Below are 20214 nucleotides of genomic sequence, written 5' to 3'. Positions count from 1 at the left end.
TAAACATGTCTGTCATATTACCAAGGGCTAAAAAACATACAAAACTTCTAGCCTTGTGACAAGTGTCAGTTGCCCTTCAACGTGGTCACACTCTCAACTTGCATTTGGTTTGTCTCTTCTCACACTGTGCTTGTGCTTGATGAAAGTGCCCTTGGGCTCCTCAAGTTTACTCAGCGAAGGGGTTTCTGGACCCACTGTAGAATCCTTGGGGCTCTTCCTGTTCATCCCTTCCCAGGCTGTTCCCTCTCCACCTGGCTGGGTTCCTACTAGATGATGCAAGGCTGTGAAATGGGACTGTGTTTGGGATCCAGCTGAGGGGAGAGCATGCCGGAAAGGTCACAGAAACTTCCACATAAACATCTGTGACTTGACCGGTTGTGTGTTAGCAGGACTAGAGGATGCTTGTCCTGCAGAGGGGAACACACAAACAGTACTCAACAAGCCCCGCTCCAGAAATGCTTCCCTGTCATTTATGCACCAGTGGGAGGGGCCTTTGACAATGTTTTCCCTTGGCTTGTGAATACGATTCACGGTCTCATTACAAATTATTTCACCACGTGATGAATCTTATTGTCTGACCTGCAGAGCAGGCCCTAAGCACAATCGTGAATCAAGCCAGATTCATCCACGGAAGCCTCCTCCTCTTTGGCGTCGTCCGTCACCATTATCTTTGCATTTTTTGTTGAATTTTGAGTATTTACTTTGTGCTAATCTGACGTCAAAGTGCCACACCTAAGCCTGATCTCCCTGATGGCTCAGTGGTGTAAAGCTTATCACAACCTGAATTTACTAGCCACTGTCCCCTTCTTAGTTTATCACCTCAGAATCTGCGGTCTTTAACTGGCATGTAGTTTTCAAGAAGAGTTCAGGTGTTCATTAGGTTTAAATTTTGGACAGCCTTTTTGGCAATAAACCATTATGCCCCAAAGCAAAGTTCACAGGGAGAGTTCAAGCCACACCTGACACTGGAGAGGGCTTTATTTGTGAATAGGTAGTTTCCCCTGTCCCTGGGCCACCAGTGCCTTCCCCACGTCGTGGTTATGTATTTTTGCCACCTCTGGAGAAGGCGGAACACATTTTAAAAAATTCCTAATGTGTAATTCTCTTTATCGTGCACATTTTGTTTATTGCTTGGAATTCTTATCTTGGAGGATTTCCCAGGGTCTTGTAATCCAGGTCTTAGCCCTGCCAATCCTTTCCAGTCTGTCCAGTTTGCTCACTTCAACCCAAGCTATGAGCCTTTCTCCAGCTTTATCTTTCTTAAAATAAAAACCAAAGGAAGGGTGGGCACGAGTGAAGGATCTCTAACACATACCCTCCAAAATTCTCAGCCTAAATAAAACTACTAAATAAAAATACTTACTAAAAAGTATGGTGTTTATATACACAGTGGAATACTACTACTTGGCGATGAAAAAGAATGAAATCTTGCCATTTGCCACAATGTGGATGGAACTGGAGGGTATTATGCTAACCAAATAAGTCAAAGAAAGATATATGATTTCACTCATATGTGCAACTTGAGAAACTCAACAGATGAACACAGGAGAAGAGAAGGGAAAATAAGATAGATAGAGACAGAGGAGGCAAACCGTAAGCAACTCTTAAATACATAGAACAGACTGAGGGTTAATGGAGGGGTGTTGGACAGGGGGATGGGTTAAATGGGTGACAGGCATTGAGGAGGACACATTTCAGGATGAGCACTGGGTGTCATATGTAAGAGAGAAATCACTGGGTTCTACTCCTGAAGGCAAGACCACACTGTATATTAACTAACTTGAATATAATGTTAAAAAAAATAGGGGCACCTGGGTGGCTCAGTCAGTTGTTTAAGCATCCAACTTCAGCTCAGGTCATGATCTCATGGTTTGTGAATCTGAGCTCCGCGCTGGGCTCTGTGCTGACAGCTTAGACCCTGGAGCCTGCTTCAGATTCTGTGCCTCCCTCTCTCTGCCCCTCCCCTGCTCGTGCTCTCTCTCTCTCTCTAAAAATAAATAAACATTTTAAAAAAATAAATATATAAATATATCCTGTGACAAAAAGAAAAAAGAGAAAGAAATACCCTATGGAAATAAGTAAACAAAAGATGTTTCAGACTCAAAAAAAAAAAAAAAGTATGGTTTTAATTAATAATCTGACTTACCCTAAGGGAATAGCTACATTAGCCAGAAATGATCAGTTCTTCTTTTAAAAAAGTTTTATTTGGCTCAGTATTATAAGCCTAGAGGGAAAAGTATAGAAACTAGAGTCAAAAAAAAAAAAAAAAAAAAAAAAAAAAAAAGGGATGTTCAGTTCCCAGTTGTGTGGGCTTGAACAAGTTAGCTATCTCCCTGGCTCTCACTGTTTTTGTGACTGAAATAGGTAAAATAAAATCTAGACTGCTACAAAATTAAATACCATGAAAGGATACACATAAATATCCTTGTTTAGTAACATACTTTACACACAAAAAGGAAGAGAAACTCAGCAATAAACAACCAGCCAGGAGCAAGCAAATGTAGGTCCTTAAGTGTTCTGTGGTCAATGCCAGTTCCAATGGCGTGTGTGCTCCTTAAGGATGTATGATTCCCCAAGGAAAAGAGGTAAGTCTCATACAACATACAAAGACTTGTGGGAGCCAAGCTATAGTTTCTTCTCAGCCTTTTCTCCCAAGGCCTCAGTCTTCCTCCCTATGGTAGTGTCATCCCAAACTGCCTGAACTCCCTCAATTCCTCTGTCATGTCTGTCTCATCACTTTTTGCACAAACCAATCGGCCCACCTAGAAAATACATTTCCATCTTAATTTCCTGAAGGAACTAAGACATTTGTACATACTCATGGGCGCCCACACGCACACACACACACGCACGTTTACTCAGTTGTGCCCATGCTATACCACAAAGATTCTAAAAACAGGGTTAGCCCCCAAATGCAGTTTCACAAATGACCTTCAGGAAATAAAATAAACTCTCAAAATCACATGCAGAATTTTGTTTATATGCGCCTTTGCACGTTTTTCGAAAAAAGGGGTTTGCTGCTTTGATCACATTCTCGTGAGGGTCTGTGATCCAAAACAAGTAAGAACTATTGTTGCAGTTCTGGGTGCAAATCACCACTATACTGAGACATTGTTTGCAGGGATCGTGTGTTCCTGGCTGCTAAAGTGTAGAGTGCTCAAAAGGTATTTGATGCATTTGCAAGAGAACATCCTCTGGGTACCGGAAATGATGGAAAAGTGTCACACGAGGAAAAGTGACATTCATAAAACAGAAAAGTCCATCCTTGCCCAACTGCTATAAACTAAAGCTTGGTTGGTGGAGTTTACAATTTGCTAATAATTAGTGCTTTTCTATATACAAAATTAATTATAGCATAATAAAATCCAATAGCATTTGTTCTTAATTCTCCTCTGATCTGCATTCTGTTGTTTATTCTCATTTGTTCTGATAAGGTCCATTGTCTGTAATGTTGCTTCATAAAGGGTAAGAAATAAATCAATGGTATTTAGCTTTTCTAACCATCTGGTCTGGCAAACATCCCAAAATTAATGTTTAAATCTGGGTGCAGTTCATGTATTTTGTCTTGTCTTAGGGAATATCTCTGGAGAGGGGAAATGAGGGGTAGGAATTTCCCTCTAATCTCACTGAGAAATTTGATCTTTTTGTGGATAGTGCTCTATAAATACTGTAGGTTTTCATTACATGTTAGGAGGTTCAGTTCTACAACAAAGGCCATGATTGGTCAGTTTGAAAGCTCTTGCTTAGGACACTTTTATTTTTTAGAGAAGGAGTTAGCAGACCTTTTCCACTAAGTGGCTATGTAGTAATGATTTTAGGCTCTTCCGACTATATAGTTTCTGTTGCAATCACTCAGCTCTGCTGTTGGTGCGAAAACAGCCATAGACAACATGCAAAGAAATGGATGTGGTTGTGTTCCAATAACATTTATTTACAAAAAGAAGTTCCTCCTTAAGTCAGATTACTGAGGTTAGTTCACCAAGGACCCTGCAGCTTCCTCCTGATTCTCCTGGGATGCTCACTCTGAGGATGCCTGCCTAATTAAGAATAGTATTTAACTCAGCCTTCTAGAACCTCCATATCCTGACACTGAGCGGCTTTTCCTGCCTTACCCTGCTCTAACCCCTCCGTGTATGGTCTGCTCCCACATGTATCTTCTGTGACAGTGTCACCGGTGGGACATGTAGCTTCTGTGACACCATGCTGCTGCTTGGTGGTTGGGGTAACTGGAGAGTGAGAGGAAAGAAAACACAACGATTCTGGAATTCTGAAGTAGGATGAAGAAGAGGTATTACCTTTAGTAGAAAGGCTGAAGTCACAGTAGGAAACTTATTTGAAAGAAAACATGAATCTCTCTAGCATAAAACCATTGCAGTCATGGAAATCCTGTCTTGTGTAACCCTCCCTTCCTTTGCACATCTCTCACTTTAGCCTATTGGACTGACAAAAACCCCATCCCGGTTAAGTTCAACTCTGATTGCTCTGTTCCTCCCCCAGGCTGAACACGGCTGGGAAAAGCACACAAGTTCAAATGTGCACCACTCTGTACCAGGCCCCTGATTTTCCTCGGAAACCACATCCGTTTCCCTAATCTATCCACTTCCCCACAACTAGAGGACCATTTGGAACCTCCTTCTCTATGCTCATATGCCCCACATTTCTGCTTCCACCTTCACTTGAGCCGTTGACCTTGCTTCCTATTCAACAGGGAAAGAGAAACAATGAAAATGCAACCCCCACAGCTTCTTGCATCACCACATCTAGCCACCTCTCTGCCTTCTTGCACGTGCATTCTTCCAAGCTTCCTATCATCCTGCAATTCTTTCTCTTTCCCTGTTTTCCCTCTCCACCAAATAACTCCAACAGTTTGTATGCATGCTATCATCTCTCCCAGAGGAAAAAAGAAAGAAAGAAAGAAAGAAAGAAAGAAAGAAAGAAAGAAAGAAAGAAAAAGAAGAAAGAAAAAGAAGAAAGAAAAAGAGTCCTTCTCTTCTACTCACAGACCCCCTCCAGCTCTAAGTCCACTCTGGTCTGGTCTTCCTTTTAGAAGTCGTTTGCATTCATGGTATTCATTATTTTTAAGTTTCGTCTCCCTGACTCTGAGTTTTGCCCCCACCATTGTACTGAACTGGCTCTTCCAGGTCCCCAGTGACTTCTGCATTGCTAAATCCAGTGCTTAATTCTCAGTCCTTACCCCTCACCTCCCTTCAGGGTTTGACACTCTTCAAACTCTTTCTCCATCTGGCTGCCAAGATTTCACACTCTCCCAGTTGCCCTATACCTCCATGTCCACTCCTTCCCTGGCTCCCTTGCGAGTTTCTTGTTAGGTCCCCAACATCTGCACCTTGGCATGACCCAGAGCTCAGTCCCTCAGGCCTCCTCTCTTTTCTCTCTGCACACACGACCTCGGCGATTCATCCGGTTTTGTGATTTTAAATATCATCTATAGGATGATGACTCCCAAATTTACAACCCATCCCAGACCTTCTCCTGCACTTCAGACGCGTGTGCCCACCCTCTTGCCTTATTTCTATTTCCATTTGGGTGGCCAGTAGGTATCTCAAACTTACTGTATCCAAAACCTGACCCCCTCCCCAAACCTCACAACCGTCAGTCTTTGGAACCTCAGTTAATAGCAATGTTTTCCCTCCTGTCTTTCAATTAAAACTTTGAAATTATCCTTCATTTCTCTCCTCATATCTGGCCTATCAGCCAATTCTTTTGGTGCTACCTTCTAAATATATCCAGATTCTTACCTCATCTTCCGCATCTATTGCTTCCACCTTTCACAAAGCTATTGTCTCTTGACTAAATTATTACACTGGTTTCCTAACAGATGTCTCTGCTTCCACACTTGCCCACACACTCTGCATTCTAGTCTCAACACCCGCCACATCATGTCATCCCTTCTCCGAAAACTTTCCGTTCCATTCCTGGCTCATCAGAGACCACACCACCATCTTTAGAGAAGCCTGTGAGGATCTCTACATCCTGGCATCATCCTCTCCCCTCTTCTCCTGCTCTTCTGCCTGTCTGGTTTCTGTCAAGGAACACTTGGCCCTGGTGAGCATTCCGACAATGCTGCTGCCTTAGAGCTTCTGCACTCTGTTTCCTGTGCCCACAAGGCTCACTCTCTCACTCCATTCAGGCCTTCATAGCAGTACTGTCTTCCTTGTGAGGTCTTCAGCGACCACCTTATTAAAAGTTGCACCCTATCCTATCCTTGGTCACCTTTTCCTGCTTCCTTGTGTCTATAGCACTTGCACCAGCTGACTCAATTTCAGCCTCATTCTACTCCATGGAAGCCCGGATGTGGCTGTGCAGCTGAGGCAAAGTCCTGTCATGTTACAGCCTCACACCCCTGGTTGCTGCACCAAGAACTAGAGTAAAAATGGCCCAAGAAGATGTAAGACAGGACATGTGAGCACCCAATACAGATGTCAACTGGCATAATCATACTAAAAAATCAGTCTGCAGTTTCTAACCTATTTAAAATACTGCCTCTCATGACCTTCTCAAAACTGATTGTATGAAAATAGATTTGGAAACAGACTTCCCTTTCTCTATCTGCTTAACCTTTAAACCAGCACATTGATCTTCCATTCACTATTTGCTTTTTGTTTTTTTAAGAATTAAAAAAAATTATGCTTACCCTACTGTGCCTTCAGTCCACAAGTGAAAAATGTACTTGACTCTATTGACGTTTGTCTAATCCCAATGCTCCAGTTTGTTGCACCTCTGGAAAGGTGACATTTTCTGTGAGGGAACAAGGACACAGAATTTTGCTATACTTAGTTATGCTTTTGTTGGGATGCCTTATCAAATAGATTTTTTAATTCATATTCTAACAACTTGGTGTAACTAAATATGGAAGCTATGTCCCTCAATATGTGCATTTGTATGTTTACATGTTTTCCAAAATAAAGGGAAAATACATAATATTTGGGAATAAAATATGAAAATCATTTTCACAAGTTACAGATGCCCTGATAACTCAGAAGTGGTGAAATTATATAAGGTCATCTCTAATGAGTGAAAACATTTTTGGTTTCGCACTTCCCACATCTTATACTCTCTTTATAGGAATTATTTAAGATCTGAAGATTTTAAGAATCTTTTAAGTGGTTATTTATTTAACTATCAGAACCTAGTAAATACATCTTTATACAAGTTTGGTATTACTAAGCTTCCATTTGACACAAAGGGACTTTGACATTTTTTAGGTTGATAGCTGAAAGACATTTCTTATAACTCAGGGCATTCATCATAAATTCTGTTGTTTTATTTTCTGACCACTATAAATCAATCTACCTTAACATATTTTCCATGTGGCAGAGATTTTTTTTGTGGGTTTTATGGTATAATTGATCTCAGAACAAAAAAAAAATTAGAAATGTATTCACTTTGTAGGCCAGTTCAGGGATGGAGTTCAGCAGTAGAAGCATAATAATTTAAAAAATACGTTTCACTAGCTTGCAGTATTCCAAAAATCACTAGGAAAGTAACTTGAAATCCTAAGCTCACAGCGGTCACATTAATTATGTGCACATTTACCATAACACCTTGCCTTCCATACCAGTGTGGAAAAGACAAGAAGAGACCAAGTAAAAACTCATTTATTGGAACCTGGGTACAAAGTGAGGTATGTGACTCTGACCTGACCACTCACAGTATCAATCCAATGGTCATGGTCACCAGTTCAGGTATACATACAGGGGCCACCATCCCTGGATTTTTTCATGCAGAAGCTTTTGGGAACTTTTTCATTCCTGTGAGTTCCCTGAATTGGGATGATATGAACTTGAGGCTATGTATAAACATATCACCTGCCACATGGAAAAGTTTACATAGAGTAGGAGAGAATGAGACCAACAAAGACAGGTGTGAAATAATAAGAAATATATATAGTTCCTTCCTCAATGGTGTTGTACCTCTCCTTATGTTACAGCCTGTTCCATAACTAGAGAAAATGGAAACAGCAGATAAAGTGATAATTTGGAAAACACGAGAAACCTAAATTCCCTCCAGACAATACATATCAGATGAGTGAGAAAAACCTGCATCAAAATGGGTAGGAGAGCCTGAGACACAATCTCACCTGAAACCCCAGCCCCAGTGCAGTGATCCACCATCAGGAGGGAACTCATAACACCCAGCTTCCTCAGAGAAGAAGTGCTTTCCCCACATTTGGTACCCAACTTTTAAGACCTGTGCTGAGAGAAGTCCCAAAACATCTAGCTTTGAATGTCAATGGAGCTTGCATGGACAAGACCCACAAGGCTATAGTGCCCTGGGAAACAGTTCCTAAATACTTCATTCAGACACCCTGGCTCTACCTCAGGGCCCAGTACAGAAGCAACCAGCTCAAACCAGTCTTTCTGTGAGAAAGGCCTATTAGTTTATCTTCAGAGCTGTGGCTTGAGGGGCAGGCTGCTAGTTCAACATACTTCTAAACACCCTCTGTAATCCTCTCCAGAGACGTTAGAAAGGTGGGCACTATCTTTGTGTCCTCCTTCTGCATGAAGATACATATATTAGTCTCTGCCTCTTGTTCCTGCTGATATTTAGTCTTTGATCCTGATTCCTCACACAGAACTCTTAAAACCCGTGTAACTTCCTGTAATCTCTAAAGCACAAGGTTCAGAGAGCTTCCAGTTTGGTGAACACATCCACCTGCCAGGAGGGTGGCTCATCCCAACTCCATAAGGATAGAAGCTTCTGTACGTACGTGGGTCCCTTCCGGACCTCTGCCTGTGTATCTCTTCATCTGAATGTTCATTTTTATCCTTTATCATGTCCTTTATTATATAATAATCCAGTAACTATCGGTGAATGTTTCCTTGAGTTTGATGAGTTTTTCTAACAAATTTATTGAACCCAAAGAGGGGGTTGTGGGAACCCTGATTTATAGCTAGGCAGTCAGAAATACAGGTGACAACCTGGGACTTGTGACTGGTATCTGAAGTGGGGACAGTCTTGTGGGATTGAGCCCTTAACTTCTGGAATCTGATGCTATCTCCAGGGAGATTGTGTCAGAATTGAATTGAATTGTGAACACTCAGCTGGTGTTGGAGAATTGGGCAGTTTGGGAATAAACCCACAACCCACACCTCTGATGTCAGAAGTGTTATTAAGTGTGGTTTTCCCCCCAACAGCAAGAGATCAAGAGAAAGGGAGTCTTGGTTACGTTGCTGGAATCCTGCAATCTTGTACCTGAGTCTTGCTTATACAGCAATAGTAATAATAATAATAATAATAATAATAATACAAGTTCCTTTGTTTCTTATGGTAGAGTTATGTTTGTGTCACTTTTAACTAAAAGAAACTTGATTAAGAGACAATGTAAGAAGTTAGTAAATCAATGAACTAATTAATTAATGTGTGATTAACGAAAAAAAAACTCCCCACTACTGGGACTATTAACTATTTAGTATGCAAATTATTTAATGGTAACTTAGAAATCTGAATAACCAGCATTTTCCTACTGTTTTAAAGCACTCTTAGCAGTATACTTCAAACCAAATGCTTTACTGCTTTATCTTTAAGCACACCATGTCAGAGGCTTAAGACAAGGGCTGCTATCAAGAAAATGGATTTCAAGACACAAGAAATAAATCACAATGACCTCCTTATTTGAGGAAAGTTTCACCTGCAAAGAAAGGAAAAGGGGAGTGTGGGAAAGTGTCTTCCAGAAAATTATATTTTCCCAAAGGTCATTTTGAATTTTAACAATTTAATCAGACATCTGATTCTGATTTCAAGATTCAGAGGAGTTCTGAAGTGAATTCATAGAGGTTCACTTTATTATAAAAAGAAAAACTTGTAGTCATTCAAATATTAATGACAGAGAATATCACCATTAACGGTACCGAGCAGAAACCAGGAGCCAAATAAAGGAGAAAGATATTTTGTCACTCATCAATTTTAGAGTATTTACCACCCCCCAGGACCATCCTAAAGCCAAAAGTGAGGAAATATTTCCTACTTTTGCACATAATGATTTTTACTCCCTTGCTTGCATGATCCGGGTCTCTGAAACTTGGTTTCTGTTGACGTAGCTACAGAAAGCCTTATCAGGGTGAAATATACATCTTTTGCAGGCATTGATGCGATCTCTGGTTTGGGGTTACCAGTGACCTGAACGAAGAGAAACTAGGTAATGCATGGACAAGGAGAGAGCGGAAAGCATAGAGCTGCCCTAATGCCGTTGCTCTGTTCACAGTGAGGATTGAGCCATTCTAATCCCCTTGGATTTTTTATCTACCAAAACAGCTTGGGCCCATCAGCAAATTGCAGTGGCATATGGTCCAGGTTTACGAGTAATCTGGCACATGATTAAGGCAAGGGGGATGTCATCCTTCAGCAAATACTGAAAATATTGCAGGAGAATTTGGTGGGGTTTTAAAAAGTCAAACTGATAAAAATTATAATTATTAAATACATTCAAAATTCAACAATTTGGAATTTATCACGTTAAAATTTTCTTCAGATGTAGGAAGTTACCATGAGGGAGGAAAAAACCCATGCCCAACGTGTTTAGAATTAGTAGTTCTATTTCTCTTCTGTAGAATTAGTGACTTGAATGCTGGGTCCCATCGGGCTATATACACTAGGCGTGGATTTCATTGCAGACCGTGTTTCTACTTCGTGGCAATCAGTTCGCTACTCTAGGGTCCCAGTGATGAGGGGAAAAAGTTCAAAGAGAGGTTGATGTGCAGAAAGGTATAACGACAGATCATATCTAATATAACCTCCTCCCTGGTCCTCAAGCTGTAGTAAGCCTCCACCTACAGCATTGGTTCTTACCCTTGGGCAAATTCTAGATTCACCTGGGGAGATTTTTAAAAATATCAATGCTAAGAATCTTTCCCAGAGACTCAGATTTAATTGGACTTTGGCGAGGCACAGGAGCTGGCATTTTTATATAGGTATCCTAGTGTGTCCACTGTTCTGACAGAGCTTCGACCCTTTGAATTAGGGCAACTCCCGTGGGCTCAGCGGTACACAAAACTACTGGATAAAAACGGAACATGTCTCTCTGGAAAACTAATGTTACTCAAGGATTTGGGGAAGAAAAACTGGCATTATTTTTCTTCCTCTTAAAAGGATACTGTAGGTATAAGACATTATACAGATGTAAATACACAGTAAAGCACGAAATTCACATGAGATTTTCAGGTGAAGCTGTGCCCCCAATACTTTATTCATTCATCTTTCTCTTCCTTCAGAGACATATTTTAAGTAATAAAATACATCAAATATTATGAGTTCATTGAAACTACCTCAGCGCTTTCAATTTCTCCCATTTCTTTGCTCATACACAACAATCTAATAATTACATACCTGAATATCTATCTAATAACCAATTTAACAATATGTGTGTGTCTGGATGTGTGTGGATGAGTTGATCTTTTAATCAGGAAAAAGATTTTGAAAAAAACAAACCCCTTAATACTCAACTGCATCTAGTCTCGAACAAGTTTAGCACTTACAGGTACAGTTACGTAAGCCTGATTTACATTCTAATTCCTTCACAGATTATTCAGCATTTATGAGTGAGAGAAGGCTCAGTAGCAAATCGAGCAGCAGAAAGAAAAGAGGTAAAATTTTTTATCTCATTCTGCTTAATACTGCAGTGTTCTTTACAGCCACAACATAGAATAAAAATTTTTTCAGGTTTTCTGGTTGTTTCAGGCACTGTATTCTTCCTCTATCAAGTTATTTCTCATTGGATTAAAGCTAGTTAGTAATGCAGAAATTCATGACCATATAATTCAATCTGTGTATAAAAGAGATTAAACTTCCCTGAATTTCCACATTCAGCACATGCCATAGGAGAAACAAGCCAAGTTTAACTTCACTGTCTTTTAGTCTTTGACCTTGAAAACAATACCGGCATTTGCTTCAGTAGGGTTCCAGCAACTACCCTTACCAATGAATGACCTTATGTTTCTTCTATTGTCTCTTTAGGGTTAATTAATCAAAATTAATCAAAATAATCAAAATTATTTATTGCTTCATTTTTACTACAGCTTCCGGGGGTGGGGGGGAGGCATAGTTTTATTTTACTCTCATCAAATTAATTTTTGCAAAATCTCCTGCCGAGTAAATCAACCAGTGACCACTTGGCCAGCTGCAGCGTCAAAGCAGCATCACACCATCATGTGGAGACCCCCCCCCTCACCCCCCACACTGTGTGGGCTTTTAGGAGGGCTCTGTGTCCAGTAGGACAAACTGACCCAGGAGAGCAGACATGAGAGATTCACGACTATGGCTCTGTTGAAAAAAAAAAAAAAAATGTCTCAAGTTTTCATTTAAAATATTCGGGTGAACACTCAACATCATTTGGGAAACCCCACAACCTTAAATCAAGAATATGTCACAGGAGGTTGGACTTGATCTTTGGCATTGGAGCAAAATCTTGAAAAGGCCACAAAGTTCACTGGTGCGTGGGGGAAATGAGAGGTGGTTTCCAACATTGAAAGGAATCAAGTCACCTCCCCCACATGGAAAGATCAGAGTAGATTTTGGTGATCTGCGAGGAAAGTCATTTCAATGGGTGGGAGCTGTTTTGCAGTCTGTGGATTTTGAAAGCAAAAAAAGCAAAAGGATCATAGCATGAGGAAACTGTAGGCTGGGCCAGAATCAGTGTAAAAGTGTTGGAAGCGATTTTCCTGGCTTTCCCATGAATCATGCACATTCTAAGGGTATTAGAGTGAAGTTTTGGAAAAGGAATGAGCTACTTACCCCCAACAAGATGTTTTCAGGGCTGATAGAGAAGGAATTAGAGTCAACTGGGGCGGGGGGTTGGGGGGGAAGCCAACATTCATCTAAAACACAAGATCCCAATGCAAACCCAGAGAAGAAACAAAATAGCAGATTAGGTAAATCAAGGGGGTTTGCTGATAGAGATCATAGCCAAATTATCCATGGGCACATTGGAGACAGTATATTTCCTATTAATTAAGTAAATTAAAATAATTTCATGTTAATATTTCTTATTCATAACTCATGTGCACTCAGGATTTCTGGGAAAATTGAATACTGTAGGCAGTGATTGTCATTGGAACCCAAGAGTTTACAAAGTCAAAGAAAATTCAGGAAAGGTGCAAACTAACTAGAAAGCACAGCCACACACTCCCATAATGTTTTACCTTTTCCCAGGTTGAGTAGATTTGAAACAGGAAAAATATTTGTATTATTCACAGAATAAAAAAAGAACATCCTATATTTCTGCTTAGGGTGTCCAGGTGTAGGCAAAAAATTGATATAAAAAAAAACACAAAAAACACTTGTTAGAAGTAACCAGGTAGAAATGTTGCAGTTTTTATTAAAAGCAAGGAAGGCTTTTCACTTTCTAAGGAGTTAACTAATTCTGAAACTGGTATAAGCTTTCTGGGATTTTTAACCAATATTCTGCTTGAAAGCCTGGTTAAATTAATATATATAGTATATTATATATTACATATATACACTATATATATAGCATATAATTTGTAGCTAGAGCTCTGATATATATATAATTGTATATAATTTGTAGCTCTAGCTATATATATATATATATATATATATATATATATGCCAAAGATCAAGATATATATATATATATCAGAGCTCTAGCTACAAATTATATACTGTCCTACCAGATTTCCTCCCAACATATATAATTTGTAGCTAGATATATTTTTATATATATATTTGTATATAATTGTGTGTGTGTGTGTGTGTGTGTGTGTGTGTGTGTGTATATCAGAGCTCTAGCTACAAATTATATACTGTCCTACCAGATTTCCTCCCAACAAATAAAACAGTTAAAGTAATAGTGCCATCAATAGTTGCCATTTACTGGGTGCCAACTAGGTGCCAGATGCTTCCAGAAATTCTGAAGTATAGTTACCAACCTAACCTAGAATTCATAGATAAGGAAGTTGAAATTTAAACAAGTTAAGCAACTTTCCCAAGATTTGGCCAGGGCCCTGACTCAGAGCTCTCTGATTTAATAGCTCATGCTCTTAACCGCTGCCCATTACCCATTACCCATTGTCCCACCTCCCAGGATTCACTCATTCCTTCCTTTAATAAATGTGGCACACTCGCTCTGTGCCAGGTGTGTTTTAGATACAGCAATAAACAAAATGCTACAAATTTCTGCTGTCTTGGAGCTTACAGCCCATGCTCTACATATACATTTCAGGGGCTATTAAGTGCTAGGAAGGCTAGAACAGGGTAGAAACTTCAATAAGTGAATGCCTCTCATCCTTCCTCACCTCCAAAAATGCAGCTTGACCTCTCAGTTATACTTTTTTTTCTTCATTACTGTTATTCCCAGCTTGTCTTTTATTCCTATCTCATGACAATCCTCTTATTCTTGTAAACCCTTCCACTCTCCTCTTCACAGGACATTTCCTAGATCTCAATGTCTTTGTGAAAATCTCTGTCTGATGATACCATATGCCTAAAAGCCCACTGAAGAATTATACTGAAAGGCAGCATTTGCAGTTTCAACTCTGTGTGGCCACACAAAATCTTTGCTTCTCTAAATTCTTGCAAAAAATAAGAGCTATATCATGCACATTATCTCCATCTCTTTGTTTACTTCAGTCATCTCAGTGATACTTGGTTTAAGGTTTTCCTCTCTGCTTTAACTTTTATCATTGTTCTTAGTAATTTTTGCAACCATGTGGCTGAATTAGCCAACAGCAACTCCAGAACATATCTCATCTCCACTGTATACATGCAACCATGGCCGTAGCCGGGACTTCACCATCACCCCAAGCTCACACACCTCTGAAATCTTAAAGTTCTATGTCCAACCTATCCACAGTTTCCTATCCTTCGAGCTACTGTGTTTGTACTAATAACATGTTTGTTTCCCAATTTTAGTGAGACTTGAAGTTTATTGACTTCCCTAGTCTAACCCATCAGTCAGCCTCTTCCTGTCCCCATTTCCATGGGGACAATAATCCAGAACTCAAACCACTCTTTCATGCATCATATTGTTGTACCAATCCCGTGATCCCCACTACTTAAAATGGATAAAACATGAAACTCTGTAGGTCCATGTCACTGCAAGTTAATAGTGCCCAGTAGGCCCTTAATATTGCCTGAAAATACTGTCATGTTCCTAATCAGCTTGTCCCTTACTATCCAGAGTAACATACCATTTTACCTGTGTCTCCCAAGCTCCCTATTAATGTATGTATGTAATCCATACTGAGCTCTAGGCCTCCCATCATGCTTTACAGAGAAGACAGAGACCATCAGGAGGAAATTTGGCCAACCTCATACTCACCACCCATATGTTTGCTATATTTGCTTTCCATTCATTTTTTTCTGTGGTTTCTCTAGGCAAGATATTCTATCCTTCTTTCTAAAGCTAATCCTGCCATCCCTTCCAGTTCCCATACAGCAGTGGTTCAATCATTTATTCTCTTATGGTAAATTCCCTGACTTCTCCCTCTTCATTGACCTGTTCTTTTTTGCATACAGGGCTGCTCAAGCCTCTGCCGGGCAAAACATTTGCCTTTAACCTGCTATCCCCTTCTAATTTGCACTCAGTCTCTCCCCTTTTAAATAGAAGTCAGTTCAAAAAAATAGTCTGTTAATAAGTATTTTAATTACTTATCATTCACTTCACTCTTTTATTCTTGCCATCTACAACCCCACTCCAACTACTTCATTGAAATAATTCTTCTAAATGTAGTTCTTTGCATAGAGAACTTCTGGTTTATACTTGTTGTCCTATCATAGTCATTAGTAACAATCCCTGTATTAGTCAGGATTCTCCAGAGAAACAGAACCAACAGAATGTGTAGACAAATTGATAAATAGATTTACAGGTAGATAGAAGATGGATAGATAGATAGATAGATAGATCAGAGATAGATAAAGAGAAAGATAGAGATGATACAGATGTAGAGATAAATGATATAGAAAGGGCTTTATTACAATTATTGAAGCTGAGATCTGCTGTCTGCAAACTGGAGAGCCAGGAAAGCTGGCTGTGTGTAGTTCCAGTCCAAGACCAAAGGCCAGGAGAGTTGATGGTGTAAATTCTAATCCAAGTCTGATGGTCTGAGAACCAGAATTGCCAATGGTGTAAATCCCAGTTTGAGGGCTGGAGAAACCAATATTCGCACTCACCTGACTCAGGTGGAGAAATGGTGAATTCTCCCTTCCTCTGTCCTTTTGTTCTATTCAGACTCAACTGATTGGATGGCGCCCACCCCAACTGGTGAGGGCAATCTGCTTTACTCAGTCTAATGATTCAAATGTTAATTTCATCTGGAAACACCCTCAAGGACACATCCAGAAATAATGTTTAGCCAAATATATGGGCACTGCATGGTCCAGTTGAGTTGACGCTTAAAGCGACCATCACAGTCCCTTCTCTCTCAAATTTATTCTATTTTGATGATGATTTATATCATCACTCAACTTTTTGATCCTTATTTACTTGACTGCATTGCAGCGATTACCTCTGTGACCCAGCTCTTTCTTTGAGCTCCTTGACTCCGGAAGACCACTCTCACGTGGTTATACTCTGACTTCACCAGCTAGTCCTTCTCAGTCCCTTTGACAACATACTCTTTCTTCCACTTCTCCTTGAAAGTTAATATTTCTATACCTTTATCTCTTGGCCAACCTGACAAATACATCTATACTAATGATGACAACAACTATTATGACTATTCAATAATTCCCTATTGTACATGTCTAAGTCCAGATCGCCCTCTTCCTGACTTCCAGGCTTTTATATATAACCACTTACTGGAATTTCTACTTGGATGCCAAAAAATATGCCATAAACAGAACCCATCTCAAAGTGAACCCATTAGCTTCCTTCCAGATCTGCTTCTTTTCTCAGATTACCCTAACTACATAGTTGGCAACACCCATACCCATTCTTCAAATCAGAGACTTGAATATCATCTTTGACTCATAATCTTCCCTTACTCCCCTATTCCACATCAAATTTGCCATCAGTTACAGTTATTCTGCTCTTTTGGAGTACTTCCTAAATTTGGGGAATCTGTTTATGTCAACTGTGATTTCCTTGGTTTAAGACTTTATTAGTTCTCACTTTGTTATTATAACAACCTTTTATCTGGTCTCCCAACCTCCACTTTTAGCCACTAGTTTGATCTTTCTAAATCCTGCCATGCTTTCACAGTGACTTTAGGCAACACCTTTATCTAAGTCTACCCATCTAGTCCTTGCACTGTATATACCAATATACTCAACTCAAAATTGCTGATTTGAGCCAAGTCTCTCAGGCTTTTGTATATACTTCTTCCCCTCCCTAGAAGAACCCTCCTAACCTTTCCACTCTTATGTGGCCTCAATATCAGCTGCCTTTGAAAGTCTTCTAGGCTGGGTTAGGTAGTTCTTCTTACACAGCATCTGTTGCCTCCTTTCACCACAGAACTCATCTTCCTATAGTGCTAATTGGAAAGTTGGTGTTTGTCTCTATTACTAGACTATGAACTTTGGGACATCTCTGCATCCACTGTGCCTAGCTTAAGACTTGGCATAGAACAGGCACTCAGTTAAGGTTTGTTAAGTAAGTCAATGAATGGATGATGATCAGCCAATTAGAAACAATTTCTGCCACAATAGATGGAGTACAGGGGCCTGGGTGGCCCAGTAAATTAAACAGCTGACTCTTGGTTTCGGCTCAGGTCAGGATTTCATGGTTCCTGATTTCAATCTCTGACTCTGACAGTGCAGAGCTTGCTTGGGATTCTCTCTTACCCTCTCTCTCTGCTTTTCCCACACTCAGATGCACGCTCTCGCTCTCTCTCTCTCTCTCAGTCTCTCTCAAAATAAATAAATAAACTTTAAACAAAAATAATAGATGGAGTACATTTGAATAAAACATTTATATATATATATATATATATATATATATATATATATATATATGATTTCTTTTCTTAAAAAATATTTTAGTTCAATCCAGAGACTTTACAGTGCTGCAGAAGTGCTTAAGTTACTTGCTAAGTTCTGCTCCATAGTCCAGGACTTCCATTTCACACTTCACCATTTAACACCTGTAGCTTCATTTTTTTTCTTTGTTATTTATTATTTGATCATTAAGTCATACCCTGCTGTCTGTTATGGTTATATTAAGGCTGTGCTTGTGCAGTATTTCTAGCTTCCAGAAATGCAGGCCAGCCAGTATAGACATTCTTTTCTTGTACAGCCACCTGCTTCCTGAGACATATGTTTCTCTCTTTTCTAATACTTGTGTTTCTGAAGCACTTTTAATCTAGACGTTATTCTAAAGACCCTTGATATTAGAGTTTTACTTCTCTTTTAAACTCAAAAGGATGAGGGGGTAAATCTCGTTTTCTTGGCTAATTAGTGAAGTAAGATATTTTATACTTTGTTTAAAAGAAAAACAACGAAAGGGAAATAAGGATCTGTCATTAAAATGGGAAAAGGAAATCTTCCTGTTTTAGCCATGCTATCCCAATTGGAAAGTATGAAATAGTCATTTGCTACGAAAGGTCTAAGCAAGCATCAACAGGAGATTTGATAAAACGTTGAACACAGAAATATCTCATGCTTATTACCTCACAAAACAAAACAAAAATCCATATTGAAACATGGCAAATTCAAGTTGGAAAATGAAAGAAGTTGTCACCTATGGAAAACCTAGCTCACTTTATCCCTACGAAGAGTTTTGGGTGGAAGGAAATAATAGAAATATTTTTTATTCCACTAAATTTCTGTTGCTAAGTGTTAGAAAGCTTTCCCTTGCTCCCATTAGATCAAAAGTCTCTAAAACTTCATCCATAAAGAATCTTGTTGGTATCTGACCCTCTTCCTTAATCTTCACTGTGCTTTTCATAGCCTTACACAATGGTAAAACTGGGGGGTGGGGGGAAGACTATATAAAGACTTTGTATATGCTGCAGTGAAACTTAAGGTAATGAGAAATTATATAAAATATATTTAAAGGTGTGTCCAAAGAGGGTAGGGCTTGAATTACTCATCCAGCCTCCCATCCAATCCAGCAATCTCATTCAGTCTCTCTCTTCAGAATTCCTCGCAATAGAGGCATGTTTGGATGTGTCTTAACCTCAAGGTTCTTTCACTTTGTTTTTAGTCTCTGCAGACTCTTTTGTGCAGGCCTAAAAAGCATTTAATTAAAAGTTCATATAATTTTTCCATAAGTTTATTTTAATTAAGAGGAAATTTTAGAATAATCTTCCGTACTTCTATAAACAGGGGCACATCTTATTTCTTTAATATAAAGAAAAACCTGGCATTGGAAAAAGACTGTAACATAAAAGAAGAGGCCAAAGAAAAAGATTAAAGGAAACATTTCAATTAATTTTCCCACAGAAGTTAGAAATGAGTTTACAACCATGTAATAAGGGCAGAATAACATAAATGGAAAACATTCAGAAAATGGGAAAGTGCTTTAGGAGATTAAAGATATGAGAGAAGAAGTATAAATAGCCAATAAGAATGCTGTAAAATAAAGTTGACGAATTGACTGAGAAAGTAGAACCAAAAGACAAACAGAGGGGGGAGGTCAGAAAATGATCAATATGGGACATCAACCTGCAACTTATAGGGGTTCTAGAAAAATAATCTTTCAAAAGAATCAAAGAGGAAATTATTGATGACAAAATACAAGGAAGTTTTCCATTTTCTAGAACTTAAGAACATGTGTCTGTGATTTCAAATTTCTCAGCAAGAACACCCTAAATGGAAAAAAGAAAGATGGGGGAGAGGGGAAAAAGAGGAAAGAGGGAAGGAAGGAAGGAAGGAAGGAAGGAAGGAAGGAAGGAAGGAAGAAAGAAAAGATTGCAAAAGCTTCCAGAGAGACAAAAAAGAAAGTCATTTACCAAGGATCAGTAATCAAAATAGTATGAAACTGCTTAGCTGCAGTGCTGGAAGCTAAAATAAGAGATAGTGAAAAAATGACACACAACCCGGAATCCTATAGCCAAAGTACCAATGGCTGATAAAATAGAATAGAGATATCTTCAGACATGCAATGCTTCAAAACATCCATCTCTTACACACCTGTTCTCAGAAAGCTACTGGAGAATGCACTCCAACAAAATTAGGGAGTGAATCAATAGGGCAGAAAACATGAAAGCAATGTGAGATCCAAGACAAAACAAGGACAAGACGGCTGTGAAAAAATCCTGGAAGATCTGGCAATTGACAAGGAAGACTAGAAAAAGAAAATTG

The 20214-nt window shown here is 39.3% G+C and overlaps 1 long non-coding RNA gene across 2 annotated transcripts in view; it reads left to right on the top strand.

Moving 5' to 3' along the window:
* The window catches only part of LOC122218112, a 70257-nt gene that overhangs the window by 3052 nt on the left and 46991 nt on the right, over nucleotides 1–20214 (top strand). For both annotated transcript variants that reach the window (XR_006201873.1, XR_006201872.1), the window contains exon 2: nucleotides 11538–11600. This is a non-coding gene — a long non-coding RNA (uncharacterized LOC122218112). The remainder of the gene's footprint in view (nucleotides 1–11537; nucleotides 11601–20214) is intronic.

The sequence above is a fragment of the Panthera leo genome, chromosome B1, assembly GCF_018350215.1.
Source record: "Panthera leo isolate Ple1 chromosome B1, P.leo_Ple1_pat1.1, whole genome shotgun sequence".
NCBI lineage: Eukaryota > Metazoa > Chordata > Mammalia > Carnivora > Felidae > Panthera > Panthera leo.
Note: the sequence above shows the minus strand (reverse complement) of the source record. Positions and strands in the feature narration are given on the sequence as shown.